The following is a 16,463-nucleotide window of genomic DNA, read 5'->3' on the forward strand; positions in this document are numbered from 1 at the left end:
TTTTGAAGTCTGCCTGCTCATCATTTCTTATAGCTGTTTTGTGTATTTTTAAAAATTTTGCTGATGCCCTTTTATATCTTTTCTTCCTTTTTTTCCATTGCTCATCAATCACCTCCCATAATCCTAGGCCCAAATAAGAGCTCTCCTTTATAACCCAAAAATATAGTGAAGTGAAACAATCCAACACATTGACTGTATTTGACATTGTATGTCTTGTTCTATACCTTGAGTGTATCACTTCTCTGCTAAGAGATGAGAAGTATGATTCATTAGACTCTGTAGTTGCACTTAGTCATTGCATTGATTAGAGTTCCTAAGTCTTTCAAAGAGATTTTCCTTTACATTATTATGATCTCTCTGTACATTGTTCTCCTGGTTCTGCTCACTTCACTGTATTGGTTCAAACAAGTCTTTCCAGATTGGAATATGATAGATTCAGAGAAACCTGCAAGATGTTATGTTAAGTTAATAAGCAATTAGCATTACTGAATACTTACTTCATGTCAGGATCTGGGCTAAGCTAAGATTTGGGTACTCTAATAAAATAAAAAAGAAAGATAATCCATGCCCTCAAAAAGCTGACATTCTAATGAGGGAAGATTACAAAAAGGAAGTTGAAGAATGTCAGCTAGGTTAGGCAGTGGAAAGAGCACTGGACCTGGAAACCTGAGTTCACATTTGGCTTCAGACACTTACTTGGCTATATAGCCCTGGGCAAGTCACTTACTCTGTTTGCTTGAGTTTCCTTATCTATGAATTGGGGATAATAACATCACCTATCTTGTAGGGCTATTGTGAGGATTCAATGAAACAATAATTGCAAAGTGCTTAGCAAAGTGATGATATTAGATAAGCACTATATAAATGTTATCTAATATCATCACCACTATTATTATTATTATTAAAAGTGGGAGGGGAGGGAAGTGTGTTGGGGCATGGTGGAGAAAGAAGTCTGGGAGAGGATTTTGGAGAGGAATATCTTTTTTTTTTTCATTTGGCAGATTCCAGTACCAAATGTTTCAGGTGTACTTAAATGTAGAATTTACAAATTGGAGGAGGTAATGAGCTGTACTGGTGCTGATGGTATTTTCTTCATCCTTCTTTTCTCTCCTTAAATGTCCCACTCCTTTCTCCTTCCCCTTTCTTTCAGCTGAGGACTTCCTCTCTGCTCTTTTGAGAAAACTGAGGCCATTTGAGGTAGGCTTCATCTTTTCTTCATCTCAAAACCCCTTGACATTATCCTTTATGCTTTTTACTCCTTTCCTCCACTTTTTAATAATGAGGCATCTTTCTCCTCATGAAGGTGAATTCCTCTCCATGTCCCCTTGCACCCCTCTCCTTCTATCTTCTCTAGCAGATTGCTCCTACTATCATACCCTGCCTTTCCAATTTTTAACCTCTTCCTACCTACTGATTCTTTTGCTACTGCCTTAACATATGTTTAAGCTTCTCCCATCCTTTAAAAACTTTCATTAAATCCTACCTACAATTATGCTGTCATCCTGTATGTCTCTTTTTCTCAGATTTCTAGAAAAATCTCTCTATATATATTGACTCTATTTCCTTTTCTTTTACTCTGCAACTTTTTTTGTATCTGGCTTCTAACCTCAAACGAAACTGTTCATGTCAAATTTACCAATAATTTCTTTTTTTCTTACATTTTATTTATTAATTGTACTTTTAAATGTGCTTTGGAGAATAGTGTGACTGAATAGTCTTCATTATTTTTCCATATTTCAATTTATTTATTTATTTTTAGTTTTCAACATTCACTTCCACAAGTTTTTGAGTTCCAAATTTTCTCCTCATCTCTCCCCTTCCCTTACCCCATGACAGTATGCATTCTAATTACTTCTTCCCCCAATCTGCCCTTCCTTATATCACCCCTCCTTCTCTTATCTCCTTCCCCCCTATTTTCCTGTGGGATAAGATAGATTTCCACACCCAATTGAGTGTGTATGTTATTCCCTCCTTAAGCCAAATCCTATGAGAGTAAGGTTCATTCATTCCCTCTCACCTCCCCCCCTTTCCCCTGCGCTGTAAAAGCTTTCTTTTGCCTCATTTATGTGAGATAATTTACCCCATTTTACCTCTCTCTTTCTCCTTTTTCCAGTACATTCCTCTCTCACCCCTTAATTTTATTTTTTAGATATCACTTTTCGTATTCAACTCACTCTGTGCCTTCTGCCTCTCTATATATTCTCTCCAACTACCCTAATACTGACAAAGTCTCATGAGTTACAAATATCATCTTTCCATGTAGGAATGTAAATAGTTCAACTTTAATAAGTCCCTTATAGTTTCTTTTTCCTGTTTACCTTTTCATGCTTCTCTTGAGTCTTGTATTTGAAAGACAATTTTTCTATTTAGTTTTGGCTTCTCAAGAATGCATTAAAGTCCTCTATATCATTGAATGTCAATTTTCCCCGTCATTGATTACACTCAGTTTTGCTGTGTAGATGATTTTTGGTTTTAATCCTAGCTCTTTTGATCTCTGGGATATCATATTCCAAGCCCTCTGATCCCTTAATGTAGAAGTTGCTAGATCTTGTGTTATCCTGATTGTGTTTCCACAATATTTGAATTGGTTCTTTCTGGCTGCTTGCAATATTTTCTCCTTGACCTGGGAACTCAAAATTTGGCTACAATATTCTTGAGCATTTTCCTTTGGGGATCTCTTTCGGGAGATGATTGGTGAATTCTTTCCATTTCTATTTTGCCCTCTGGTTTTCCTTGATAATTTCTTGAAAGATGATGTCTAGACTCTTTTTTTAATCATGGTTTTCAGGTAGTCCAATAATTTTTAAATTATCTCTCCTGGATCTATCTTCCAGGTCAGTTGTTTTTCCAATGAGATATTTCATATTGTCTTCTATTTTTTCATTCTTTTGGTTTTGTTTTATAATTTCTTGATTTCTCAAGGAGTCATTAACTTCTATTTGCTCCATTCTAATTTTTAAGAAATTCTTTTTTTTTTTTTGCTAAGCAATGGGGTTAAGTGACTTGCCCAGGGTCACACAGCTAGTAAGTGCCAAGTGTCTGAAGCTGGATTTTAACTCAAGTCCTCCTGACTCCAGGGCCAGTGCTGTATCCACTGTGCTACCTAGCTGCCCCAAAGAATTATTTTCTTCAGTGAGCTTTTGGACCTCCTTTTCAGTTTGGCTGAGTCTGCTTTTTAAGGCACTCTTCTCCTCATTGGCTTTTTGAACCTCTTTTGCCATTTGATCTAGTCTATTTTTTAAGGTGTTATTTTCTTCAGTATTTTTGGAGTCTGCTTTAGCAAGCTGTTGGCTAATTTTTCATGATTTTCTTGCATCACTCTCATTTCTCTTCCCAATTTTTCATCTACTTCTCTTACTTACTTCTCAAAATCCTTTTTGAGGTCTTCCATGGCCTAAGACCAGTTCATATTTTTCTTGGAGGCTTTGGATGTAGGAGCTTTGACTATGTTGTCTTCTGATTGTATGTTTTGATCTTTCTTGTCACCAAAGTAAGATTCTATAGTCTGAGTTTTTTTTTTTCCAACGTTTGCTCATTTCCCCAGCCAATTACTTGACTTTTTAACTCTTTGTTAAGGTAGAGCTCTGCTTCCAGTGTGGAGGGCATACATCCCAAGCTTCAGGGGTTTGGTGCAGCTGTTTTCAGAGATACTTCTAGGGACCTGTAAGTTTTCAGTTCTTCCAAGATGGTATGATTTAAGGAGAGGTGTTTACTCTTCTCCTGGCCTGTGCTCTGGTCTATGAGTGACCACAAGCATTCTTTTCTGTCCTAAAATTGTGAGGAGGGTTCCCTTTCCACTGCTGCCACAAGCTCTGCTATGCCAGCGCTCCTCCTTGCTCCAGGACTTGCCACAAGGACGGGGACCCAGATCCAAGCAAGGCAAAGCAACAGAATCCTGCCTTAGTGCCAGCAAAGGGATCCCTGTAATGTTGTTCTGATTAGTTGTTTGATCTCCTTACCATCTGTGGGCTGAGAGCTCTGGAAGCAGCCACTGCCACTGCCCCCACTGCTGTTTCTGCTGCTGCCTCTGCCACCTTGGGGCTGCTCTATGATCCTCTCTCACCCAGGTCTGACAGACCTGTCCCATTGACTTTTTAAGTTGTCTTTGGTGTTTGTGGGTTGAGAAGTCTGGAAACTGCCACAGCTGCCTGTGATTCAGTCCCCTGAAGTCTGCTCCAGGTTTGCTGAGGCTAGTCTTTGCCTGTGGAGCCCACGCTGAACTGCTGCACTCCTCTCTCAGTCAGGCGAAACAGATTTTTCTTGCCAACCTTCCAGGTTGTCTTAGGCTGGAAATTTGTTTCACTCTGTCTTTTTGTGGGTTCTGCTGCTCTAGAATTTGTTTAGAGCCATTTTTTTACAGGTATTTGGAGGGGTTTGGGGGAGAGCTCAAGCAAATCACTGCTTTTACTCTGCCATCTTGGTTCTGTCCTGTCCCCCCCAAATAATTTATTAATAGACAAATATGATGGTCTTTTCTCAAGCCTCATTCTTGACTTCTGAGTGTGTCATTACTGATAGTTCTCTCCTGGACATTCTTTCTTCTCTGCGTTTTTGTGGCACGTTCTCTCCTGCGTTTCCTGTCCACACTGCTCAGTCTACCTTGATGACTCATCATGCATCTAATGATCTCTAACTGCAAGTTCTTGGTCACCCCTCTTGGTGATCTTATTAGTTCTCATGATATTTAATTATCATCTTTATAGAAATGACTCAAGTCCTGCCTCTGACAAATACTGGCAAGGTATTGGATCAAATTGGGCAAGTTACTTTACTTCTCAGTTTTCTAAGCAACTCTTAAGGTTCAGAGAAGATGCTGATCTGCATTAGTAGAGGTATTTTCTTTATGTGGGAGTTATGCATACCAGTGTTAATCACAAGTCTGATCCCTATCCTTCTCCTTGTGCATATGACTTACAGATTCCTATATTCAGCCCCAGTCTCTCCCCAACCTACTTATTGGACATTTCAAATAGGAGCATCTCAAATTAAACATATCAGAAAAGAATTAATTATCATTTCCCCCAAACACACTCCTCTGCCAAACTTCCCTTTTTCTGTAGAAGGTATCACAAGTTGCCCAGTTTCTCAGATTCATAACCTTGACATTTTCCTCAAATCCCCTTTTCCTTCCTTTTCAATCAATTGCCACATCTTTCTACAATGTCACATCCAACCAACTCCCCATGCTAGTTTAACCTGCATATTGCTGTCAAAGTAATTTTCCTTCAGCACAGATATGACTTTGTTACTCCCCTACTCAATAAATTTGACTGGCTTCCTATTACTTGTATGATAAATATAAATTTCTTTGTTGTCTTTTAATACCCTCCTCAATCTGTCCACAACCTATCCTTCCAGCCACATTGGACATTTTTCTCCCTCTCATACTCTGTGATTCAGTCAAACTGGCCTTTTCCCCTATTCCTTACACATGGTGCTCCATCTCTCTTTTCTGAACCTTTTTATTGGCCATCCACCATGCTCAGAATGCATTCCCCTCTTCACCTCTGCCACATAGAATATCTCTCTTTTTTCAAGATGTGGCTCAAACACCATATGAGTGAAGCCTTTCCTGATCCCTTCAACAGCTAGTGCCTTCCTTCCACAACTATCTAGCACTTACCTGTATTTGTTTTCTTTATATTTACTCTTTGTATTTATGTTATATTTATATTTATTTTCTTTATATTTATTTGGTACATGCTTACATATGTGCCTGTTGTCTCCCCTATTAGAATGTAAGCTGGTGAGTAGTGGTTGTTTTATTTATTGTATTTGCATTCCTAACACTCTCAGAGTGACTGGCATTTAGTAGTCATTTTATAAATGCTTATTGATTGATTGATTGATTGGAGGTTAAACACCTGCAGCCACACCCTGTCTGACATAGTGTAGGGGTATTGGATGAAGGACAGTGAAGACAACTCAGTGAAGGGACTTGAAAATTGTGACCCCAATGGCTCTAGGACTATAACAACTGCATATATCCTTCCTTGATTTGATTCTTGAGGATGAAGTTTGTGAATTCAACAGACAACTGGGCTTACTTCCAGTGTTTTGAAGATAAAAAGTGCTGAACACATGCTTTTACTTTATTTCAATAATAAGATACTTATAGAATCCTTTGAGGTTTATAAACCACTTTGCATATATTTTCATTTGTTCCTCAGAATAGTCTTGTGAGGTAGATACTAGTTCTTTTTATTCCTATTTTACAGATAAAGAAACAAAGACTCGGATATTTGCTGGTCTCACAGATAAGTGGGTGTGAGTTTTCTCCTGACTCAGTGTTTGGTGCTTTTTCCACTGTGCCATGCTGGACTGACGCTATACTAAATGCTAAAACTAACATATATTTATTAAGTCATTTAAGTATTAAAATGTGCTTTTAAATCCTTTCTACATAATCTCATTTGATTCTCACAACAACTCTGTAAGATAAGTACTTTGGGTATTATTGTCACTGTGTCTTAGATGAGGAAAAAGAAGTTCAGAAGTATTAGGTAATTTCCTGTTAATTACATAGCTAGTGGACTGTATGGAGTGTCCAGGGAGGGCTACCACCTCCGGTATGAGGGCTTGCTTATCCATATTTGGTGTCTACCTGTCACTCAACTCTCACCTATGGCTTCAAGAAGCAGTAGCATGAGCTATGGCCATACCTTAGTAAAACTGTCTTGGCAGATGGGCTAAACTAGGTTGAGAGTAATTGACAGGCTTTAAACCTCTAGGTGAGTCAGGAGGATATCAACCCCAAACATGAAGACTTCCCCTAGTGGAATTGGCAGATGAGAACAATTTGTTCCAAAAGCCTTGAAGGCAGCTTGGTCAGACATCAAGATGCCAAAAGTCATTCACTACATCCTGGATCTATGCCAACTGTCTTGACTTTTGTCTTACTTCAGTAGTAAAAGAGAGTGAGGCTGATGACTTTGTGCAATTCTGCCTCATTTAAATCCAATTCTTGTGCAAGAGAAGACATCACCCCATGATGACACTGGTCTTCTTCAAAAATGAAGGACAAACAACAACAATATATCCAGTGCTAGAAGAAGGATTCAAAATCTTGTCTGGCTAATCCTCAAAAAATTCTGTTGAGCTAGGCACGTGGCAAGTAAGAATATGCCATTTTTAGGCCATTCAAAACCAATTAAAATATCAGCATGATTTGAAAATAGCATTCCTGAGATCAAATCCCGACTCTGATACTCAGTAACTACATGATCACGATCAAGTTACCCAATCTCCCTGACCTCCATTTACCTCATCTCTACTTCTTAGGGTTATGAATAAAGTGCTTTGTATGATTATTTATATGTCACATTGACTAGTGATCCGAAAACCTGACTCTTTTATTTATTTGATCAAGTCACCTAAACTCCCTAAGCCTCAGTCTCCTCATCTGTAAAATGAGCAGGTTGTTCTAACACAAAGGTTCTTTACTGAGGGTCTGTGAACATATCTATGTCTATATATCTTTATATATACATATATGTATATATATGACTTTATATATAACTGTATTGCAGTAATTGTTTTCCTTTGTGATCCCATGCATTTTCTTTTGTAATTTAAAAACATGATTCTGAGAAAGGGGGCCAAAGGCTTCATTAGACTGTTGAAAGGGTCTATGTCACCACAAAGGTTAAGAACCTTGGTATAGGGAATTTAATATTTTCCCAGGTGGGAAATTCTGTTATTCTGTAACTTGAGTTTAGTTACAAAATCACAAAGCTGTTAGGAAGTACTGATGATAAAGTTGAAGTGTGAGAATTTCTGTTTGATGACTTGGTAAGTCCTAAACAAGTCATTGAACTAATTTCCCTTTGGGCTGGGAAGTATTTTATTTCATCTTCTACAATAGGGTTGGTGGCCCTATGATTCTGCAAAGCTGGGTAAACGGAAGCCTTCTGAATGTGGACAGTATTGTTGTCCCAGAGTCATTTATTTTGTGGAGACAGGGTTGTGATGCCAAAATGACAATAGCTATGTAAAATTATTAGAGAATCTTTCTTAGGCCTCTAGGTGGTGCTGCTTAAAAACAGTTTCCTCTTCTTATCTCTGGCTGATTCTAAGACCCTCGAGGGAGTGTGTGTTTGAAAACAACCCTTGATATAACGGTTCTACAGTTTTTAAAACACATACATGTCGAGTTGCTGGGTGATATTCACTGGACACTGAAAAAAAGAAGGCTCAAAAGTTTTGGCAAACATTGGTTTAAGAGTTCCATATTGTTTACAGTGAGTTTGTGGTTTGAAAATACCCGTCAGTGGAATCAATGTCTTCCCATGTTTCTCTCTTTTTGTTTTCACTGTATCCATGACTGAGAAATACGGCTTATGTAATCAGATTTTTGAAACTAAATAGATAAAATAAATGAAATAGATAGAGGGAAGGAGACAGGAAGAGAGAGAGAAAAAAGAGAGACAGAGAGAAGGGAAATAGAGTCAGAGTATGACAGAGACAGAAAGACAGAGCAAGACGCAGAAACAGACAGGAAGAGACAGAGATTGAGAGATAAAGAGAGATAGGGAGAGGCAGAGAGAGAAAAGAGGACAGTGAAGTAAGAAAAATATCCAGACTGTACCCTACCAGGGTAACCTTTGGAAGCTTAGCAAGAATGTAGCGCTTCAAGTTAGTTACATTTGTGTGTGTGTGTGTATATATATATACATTTTTTTTTTCCTCCTTCAGAGTCAGTGGACCTGGAATCAAATTCCAGTTCCAGTGGTTACTAATCATGTGACATTAGGCAAGTCACTTAGCCTCTCTGGGCTTCCACTTCCCTATCTGTAAAGTGGGAATAACAATACTTATATAGGCATACCTTGTTTTATTGCTCTTTGTAAATATCGTATTTTTTACAAATTGAAGGTATGTAGCAACCTTGTATTGAGCAAGTCTGTTGACAGCATTTTTCTAATAGCACGTGCTCACACTGTTTCTCTGTGTCACATTTTTGGTAATTCTTGCAATATTTTAAACTTTTTCATTATTATTATAATATCCATTATGGTGATCTGTGATCAGTGATCTTTGATGTTACTATTGTAATTGTTTGGCAGCACCATGGACTGTGACCTTATGAGAGGGTGAACTCAATTGATAAGTGTTGCCTGTGTTTTGACTGCTTCATCAATCCTCTGGTCCCCAGTCTCTCTCCCTTTCCTAAGGCCTCCTTATTCCCTGAGACGCAGCAATACTGAAATTAGGTCAATTTAATAACCATACAATGGCCTCTAAGTGTTCAAGTGAAAGGAAGAATCACATGTCTTTAAATCAAATACCAGAAATAATTAAGCTTAGTGAGGAAGTCAAGTCAAAAGCAGAGATAGGCTGAAAGCTAGTTTTCTTGCAGCAAACAGTCAAACTGTGAATGAAAAGGCAAAGTTCTTAAAGGAAATTAAAAACGTATTTTTTTTAGCAATAAAGTATTTTTTAATTAAGGTATGTACATTTTATAGACATAATGCTATTGCACACTTAGACTACAATATGGTGCAAATATAACTATTATATGCACTGGGAAAACAAAAATTTCATGAGACTTGCTTTATTACTATATTTGCTTTACTGAGGTGTTCTGGAACCGAATCTGCAGTATCTCCAAAGTATGCCAGTATTATCTACTGAATACAGTTTGTGTGTATATGTGGGGAAAATGCTTTGCAAGCTACAGACCCTATGCTAATGTAAGCTCTTGTTATTGTTACTATGTCTGGGCAATTTTTCTTTCAAGATATTTCCTGAAAGGAATAAAAACTATCTCTGCTTTAAAAGCTAATCAAAACAAATGATCACATTTAAGATTTATCTACTTAAGTCTTCAAAAAATTTGGATCATCCAAGTGACAGGTATTTTTTTTCTGACCAAAATACTTCAAGCAACAACCCAATCCTGTTTCATAAACTTGTTTCCCCTCCCCCCAAAAAAATCGGGGGTGGGGGGAACACCAACAACTATTATTCAAATCATCTCAGAGCTGGCAAAGAATTTTGAGGTGAGTTAATCCAAATTGTATTTTAAGACACCCTTTTTCCACTTGTAGCTTTCCAGGGAGGAAGAACTAATTACTTCCATAGGTAGTTTATTCTGCCTTAGGTTAACCATGAGGTTTAGGAAAATTTTCCTTTAGTCAAGTTTACTTGAGGGTACTCACACCCCACTTCCCAGTTCTGCCCTTTGGCTCTAAGCAGATCAAATCGAAACCATTTTTCACTGGATTGTCCTTCAAATATTTGAGGACAATTATCATGTCAATTGAATTTAAAAATTATTTATCAAGAATTTACTAGTAGTGTAAGACACTGCCTTAGGGGCTAGGAAATCCAAAGATAAAATGCAATAGAACCCTTCTCCTCAAGTAATTTATATGCAGCCAGGTGGCAGAGTGGAGAGAGAGCACAGAACTTGGAGTCAGAAAGACACCAGTTCAAATCCAGCCTCAGACACTTAGTGGTTGTGTGACTTGGATAAATGACTTCTGTCTGTTATGGAACAATGATAATAATAGCACTTACCTACCAAGGTTGTTGTGTTATTATTCCAAATGAAATAATATTTGTAAAGCACTTTGTGAACATTAAAGGAGTATATAAATGCTAACTGTTGTTATAAACATATTAAATGAGTTGCCTTACATCTTTCATTGCAACTCTTTAAACAGAGGCTAGATGACCATTTGTCCCGTGAATTGTATCAATAAATAAATGAAAAAGCATTGGTTATGTGCTTATTGTGTATCCTACTGTGTGTGTCATATTGTGCCAAGTACTGGGGATTCAAAGAGAAAAAGGAGACAATCTCTGCTCTCAAGAAACTCACTTAGGGTAGATGGTAAGGTATGGTCTAGAAGATATGCAGCTGGTCAGATGGCAACGTCTACAGGTCTCTGACCTTTCCATAGGCCTGAGGAATTTGTTGGCCAGTTGTTAAAGTGCAGTGGACTACATGGCAAGTGATTCAGTTTGGCTGGAACTTTGAAAATGTAGATCAGAGCTAGATATTTTTTTTTGGGAGGGAGAGGGGGAAAGAAGCATTTATTATGTGCCTATTATGTGCCAGTCACTGTACTAAGTGCTTTACAAATATCTCATTTAATACTTACAACAACACTATGATGTCAGAGCTATTATTATTCCTGTTTTACAGATGAGGAAACTAAGTCAGACAGTAGTTAATTGATTTGCTCAGCACTACATAGCTAAGTGTCTGAGGCTGTATTTGAACTCAGGTCTTCCTGACTCCAGGCTCAGTGCTTTATTTATCCACTTTGGCTTCTAGCTACCTCTTTGTGTGGGTCTTCAGGGTAAGGCAGAGAAGCTTGTATTTCATCCTCTGCCTATTAGTGAGCTCCTGTTTTTGAAAGAGCCTCGGTGTATTTGGAAAATGACTTTAGCAGATCCAGAATCAACTGGAGAGGGAAGAGATTAGAACCTGGAAGACCAGTTCAGAGGCTACTCTAATATGATATGTGAGATATGAGGAAAGTTAGTAGCAGTCTGGGTGGAGAGGAGAACAAATTGAGAAGTCCACTGAGGAAAAGCCCTGTGGACACCAAACATAACAGTCTTTGTAGTTCATTGACATTTTATCTTGCTCTTTATCCTTGCCAAGACCAAGAGCCTTAATTCTGCTCCACTCTCGAGCCTTCCTTTTGAACCTAATTGTTGTGGCAAACTGCTTACTTCTCATCCATTCCTGTTCATTATTCTGTATTGTCTGTGGGATTCTTAGCAGGGCTTGAGTTATGTCTTGATTTCTCCTACTTTTTATGAAGCTTTCCTATTCTTGGAGATGTCTCAGGCTAGTTGCCCAAACACTCAGGTGTCTGATCTGCAGTTAAGGATTTCTTGCCAAAGCTCTTATGCAAATAGACGCTCCCCTCTGCTGTTCACATGAAAGAATCCAAATTCCACCCACTCCTGCCTCTTCCTTTGTCTTCAACCTCAGTGTTTAGCAAATTCCAACCACCAGTTACTTCTGTCTTGCCTCTTTGCTGGAAAAGTGTTGGTCTAGGACTTGGTGTGACCTAATTGCTCTTTGTACTCAATTTAAAAAACTGCTGGGGCAGCTAGCTAGTGGTGCAGAGGATAAAGCACTGGCCCTGGAGTCAGGAGGACCTGAGTTCAAATCTGGTCTCAGATATAACGCTTACTAGCCGTATGACCCTGGGCAAGTCGCTTAACCCCATTGCCTAGCCAAAAAAAAAAAATTTCCTTTATTTTTCAACAATTTCAATCTAGTTCTCTCCCTTCTCTTGCTATTAAAAAATGTGGAATGATCACATGGAAAGAGTGGGAAAGAATCAGCGCACAGCCTGAATGATTTCCTATTACTAACAGAATATTTAAAAACCTAGAGGGAGCCTCCAGCATGTTGAGTAGACCGTTTAACAAGGATTCCTGGAAAGACATGGATAAGGATTATTTGGATGAAAAGCTGTGGATGGGTTGAGATCTTTACTATTCATAAGATCATAGATTTAGAATTGGAAAGGACCTTTTAGGTCATCTAGAACAACCCTTTCTTTGAATGGAAGAGGAAGCAAGTCCAGAGAAGTTGTGATTTGTCTTGGGTCACACAGCTAATGTCTGAGACAGGATTCGAACCAAAGTCTTCCTCACTCAACATTGGGCACTCTGTCTACTAAACCATGCTGGCTTCTATCCTGTGGGAAGTAGTCACAGGTCCATGTATCCACTGAAACACTGAAGAGAGAGACAGAGATATTAAAAATGACAAGGAGAACTATTGTGCAATGTTAATGTTTCTATTTCCTTTGGCTTCCTGTTAGTAGTTTTCTTTGTTTCTTTATGCTGTTGGTTTATGGGGCTCTGTCCGCAGTGGTTCTGAAGCAATAAAAACCCTGCTTCTGCCTTTCTAGTTTTAGGACTATTCAACACACTAGGAATAGTGGATATATATAGAAATGAGCTGCCCACGTCTATAGTGAGGAGAGCTTTTCCAAGACATTTCTTTTTCTTCAGTGTTTCCTATTGCATTGGATAACTCACTAAACTCAGAAAGCAATCTCTATTGACCCACACTAGGAGCTGTAATCTTGAATAGTGGGTGATGAGCTAGATTTTGGAGCTGGAATGTGGCTCTTCCATTCCCAGTTTTATACACTCAGTAGTTAGATTGGTTGCTGGAGAGATATGTCCTTGTTGAAAGACTGCTGGGTTTGTTAATGCCTCCTAGCAACCAGAAGAACAACGCACTAGTAGCTTTGTGACTTGATCCTGGGAAGGAATTTCTTTGTAACTACATGGTTCCTCATACTTTTGGGCATTGAAATAGAGACTTAGAGCAGTGTGTTTAAACAACATGTTCCATCAATCCCACATTACTGTGTTGTGACATACTAATGAACATATGATTTGGTTGTTTGTTTGATCTGTGAGATTTTTAAAAATCAGAAATTGCACGTAATGTAATAGTACTTTGAAATCTTTCTAGGTAAGTACCCTCTTGTGTTCATTTGTCTCTCAAACAGTGCTTTGTAGACTTCAAGGGAACACTGACAGTTCTCTAGGGGGTTGTTGAAAGAAAGGGTGATGCAGAGTGTGATGCCATTAGGAACTATGTCCTTGCTACATGAGGGGTTGGAATTAAGTTAGTTTGAAGGTACCCCTCAAAAAATTAAAGAAGGGATACAAAGATATGTATTTCTACTGCTTTACAATGATTTAAACATTAATTTTATATTTATTTTTTATTTTATCATGCGGGTGAGGGGAATTTTGGCAATATAGAAAAATTCTCTTGGGTAGGGGGCAAGAAGAAAATTAAGGGAAAAACTAAGGGGGGTCACTCATAATTCCTTGAGTCCTAGTTCTTTGCTTACTTTGATGTTTCACTTATTTACTGTGTGCCTTGAAAGTGGCTAGATGCTTGTAGTTGACTTGCCTGGGGGCCTTCTGGGCATAAGATAAGTATCTTTCTCCTCTTTCACCTTTTTCTCACATGAAGAGGTGACCCTTTTCCTGGCCAAGGCTAAGACCGCAACATACACAAGCAACCCCATTCCATTCCATCATTTCTAGAAGACTGCCTCTTTTATCACACCCATTATCTCATGTCTTCACTTTCTTCCTCTCTACGGTCTACTTTTCTACTGCCTAAAAACATGCCCATGGCTTACCTATCCTCAAAAACCCCTTACTTGGATGGTCCATCCATCTGCCAGGTATTGTCCCATATCTATTCTCCTTTTTCTGGGTAAATATCTTCAGAAGGCCATCTGCAATTGATGTTTCCACATCCTTTCCTTTCACTCTCATCTTAACTCTCTACAGTCTGGCTTTTGATCTCATCACTCAAATGAAATTGCTCTCTCCAAAGTTGCCAGTGGTCTCTTAGTCACTTAGTTAAATGGCCTTTCCTTGATCCCCATCCTCTTTTACCTCTCTGCAGCCTTTGGCATTAACATTGCACAATAGTTCTCCTTGTCATTTTTAATATCTCTACTTCTCTCTTCAGTGTTTCAATGGATACATGGACTTGTAACTACTTCTCACAGGATAGAAGCCAGCATGGTTTAGTAGACAGAGTGCCAAATGTTGAGTGAGGAAGACTTTGGTTCAAATCCTGTCTCAGACATTAGCTGTGTGACCCAAGACAAATCACAACTTCTCTGGACTTGCTTCCTCACCTGCATGATAAAATAAAAAAAAATATAAAATAAAAATTGTAAAGCAGTGGAAATACATATCTTTGTATCCCTTCTTTAATTTTTTGAGGGGTACCTTCAAACTAACTTAATTCCAACCCCTCATGTAGCAAAATTGTCCTTAACATTTTCTTCTCTCCTGGTTCTCCTAAGTATCTGACTATTTTTTCTCAGACTCTTTTGCTGGATCTTCCTCCATCTAGGTTTTACTTATTAATCCTAGGTGTCCCCCAAAGTTCTGTCCTGGTTCTTCATTTCTTTTCCCATTTATGCTATTTTACTTGGCAATCTCATTAGCTTCCAAAGTTTAAACTATCATTTCTATACAGATGATTTTCAGATTTATTTATCCAGCCCTAACCTCTTGTCTTGACCTATAGTATCTCATCTCCAATTGGCTTTCAGACATTTTGAACTGAATTGTGTTGTAAACATCTTAAACTCAACATGTTCAAAACTGAATTCATTATTTTTTCCGCCCAATTTTCCCCATATTCCACACTTCTCTTTTACTGTGGAGAATACTACCATCCTTCCATTTTCCTAGTCTCCCAATTGGGATGCTATCCTCAATCCTGAACTCTCTCAACTCCCTCCCTATATCTAATCAGTTACAGAGTCCTATCATTTCTACCTTTACAAAATCCCTCTTATATACCTTCTTCTCTGTTCTGATACAGCCACCACCCTGTTGTAGGCCCTTATCACCTTTTCAGTAGGCTGCCAGTTGGTTTCCCTGCCTCAAATCTCTCCCCACTTCAGTCTATCCTCTTCTCAATTGTCAAATTGATCTTCCCAAAGTGCAAGTTTGACCAGATTGCCTCTCTATTCAATCAGCTCCAGTGACTCCTTATTGCTTTTAGGATCAAATATAGAATCCTGATTGGCTTTTAAAGCCCTTCATAATCTGTCCCTTTCCTATTTTACCCTTCACCTCCACCACTTACTCCACCATAAAGGGATATTGGCTTCTTTGCTGTTCCTTGAACTAGACACTCCATCTCTTTCACTTGCTGTAACCCATACCTGGAATTCTGTCTCTCTTCATCTACTCATCCTAACTTCTCTGGCTTCTTCCACATCTCAGCTAAAATCCCACCCTCTGTAAGAAGCCTTTATTAATTCTCCTTAATTCTCCTGCTTTCTCTCTTTTGACTATCTCCAATTTGTCTTGTATATATCTTGTTTGTACATAGTTGTTTGCCTGTTGTCAATCCTATTAGACTTTTAGCTCCTTGAGAGAAGGGACTTTTTTTTGTTTTTTGTTTGTTTTTGACTTTCATTGCATCCCTGGTATTTAGCACAATCACATAGTAGGCACTTAATAAACGTTTGCTGACTGATCTACTGACTGGTAGGTGCCCTGCATATTTAGAACACCTAAAAACCAAGCTGCTGGCCTTCAGAAAATGGCAAAGGACACATTTTTAGCCATTTTGCTTGGTTTTGCTTGGGCTTCATAGCCCCCACAAGAGAGTCAACTCTTTGTATTGAATGAAAAAACAGATAGATTCACTCTTGTCCCCAGACAGTATCACTAATACTAATGCTTTAACAGAGGGTTCTGGTGACTATAGTATAGAAAAACATGAATGCATCAAATAGCTTGTTGAAATGATTAATTTATGGGTTAAGTTGCTGAAAAACTCCCATTTGCCCAGGTGTTTGAGCTGATCTTTGACAACATTTAGGGATTTTAAGAGCTTGAGATGAGGAAGGCATATATTCCAGGCATGAAATACAGTCTGAACAAAGGTATGAAGATAGGATATAGGATGTTGTATATGC

Source organism: Vombatus ursinus, unplaced genomic scaffold (assembly GCF_900497805.2).
Source record: "Vombatus ursinus unplaced genomic scaffold, bare-nosed wombat genome assembly UNPS02014812.1, whole genome shotgun sequence".
NCBI classification, from domain to species: domain Eukaryota; kingdom Metazoa; phylum Chordata; class Mammalia; order Diprotodontia; family Vombatidae; genus Vombatus; species Vombatus ursinus.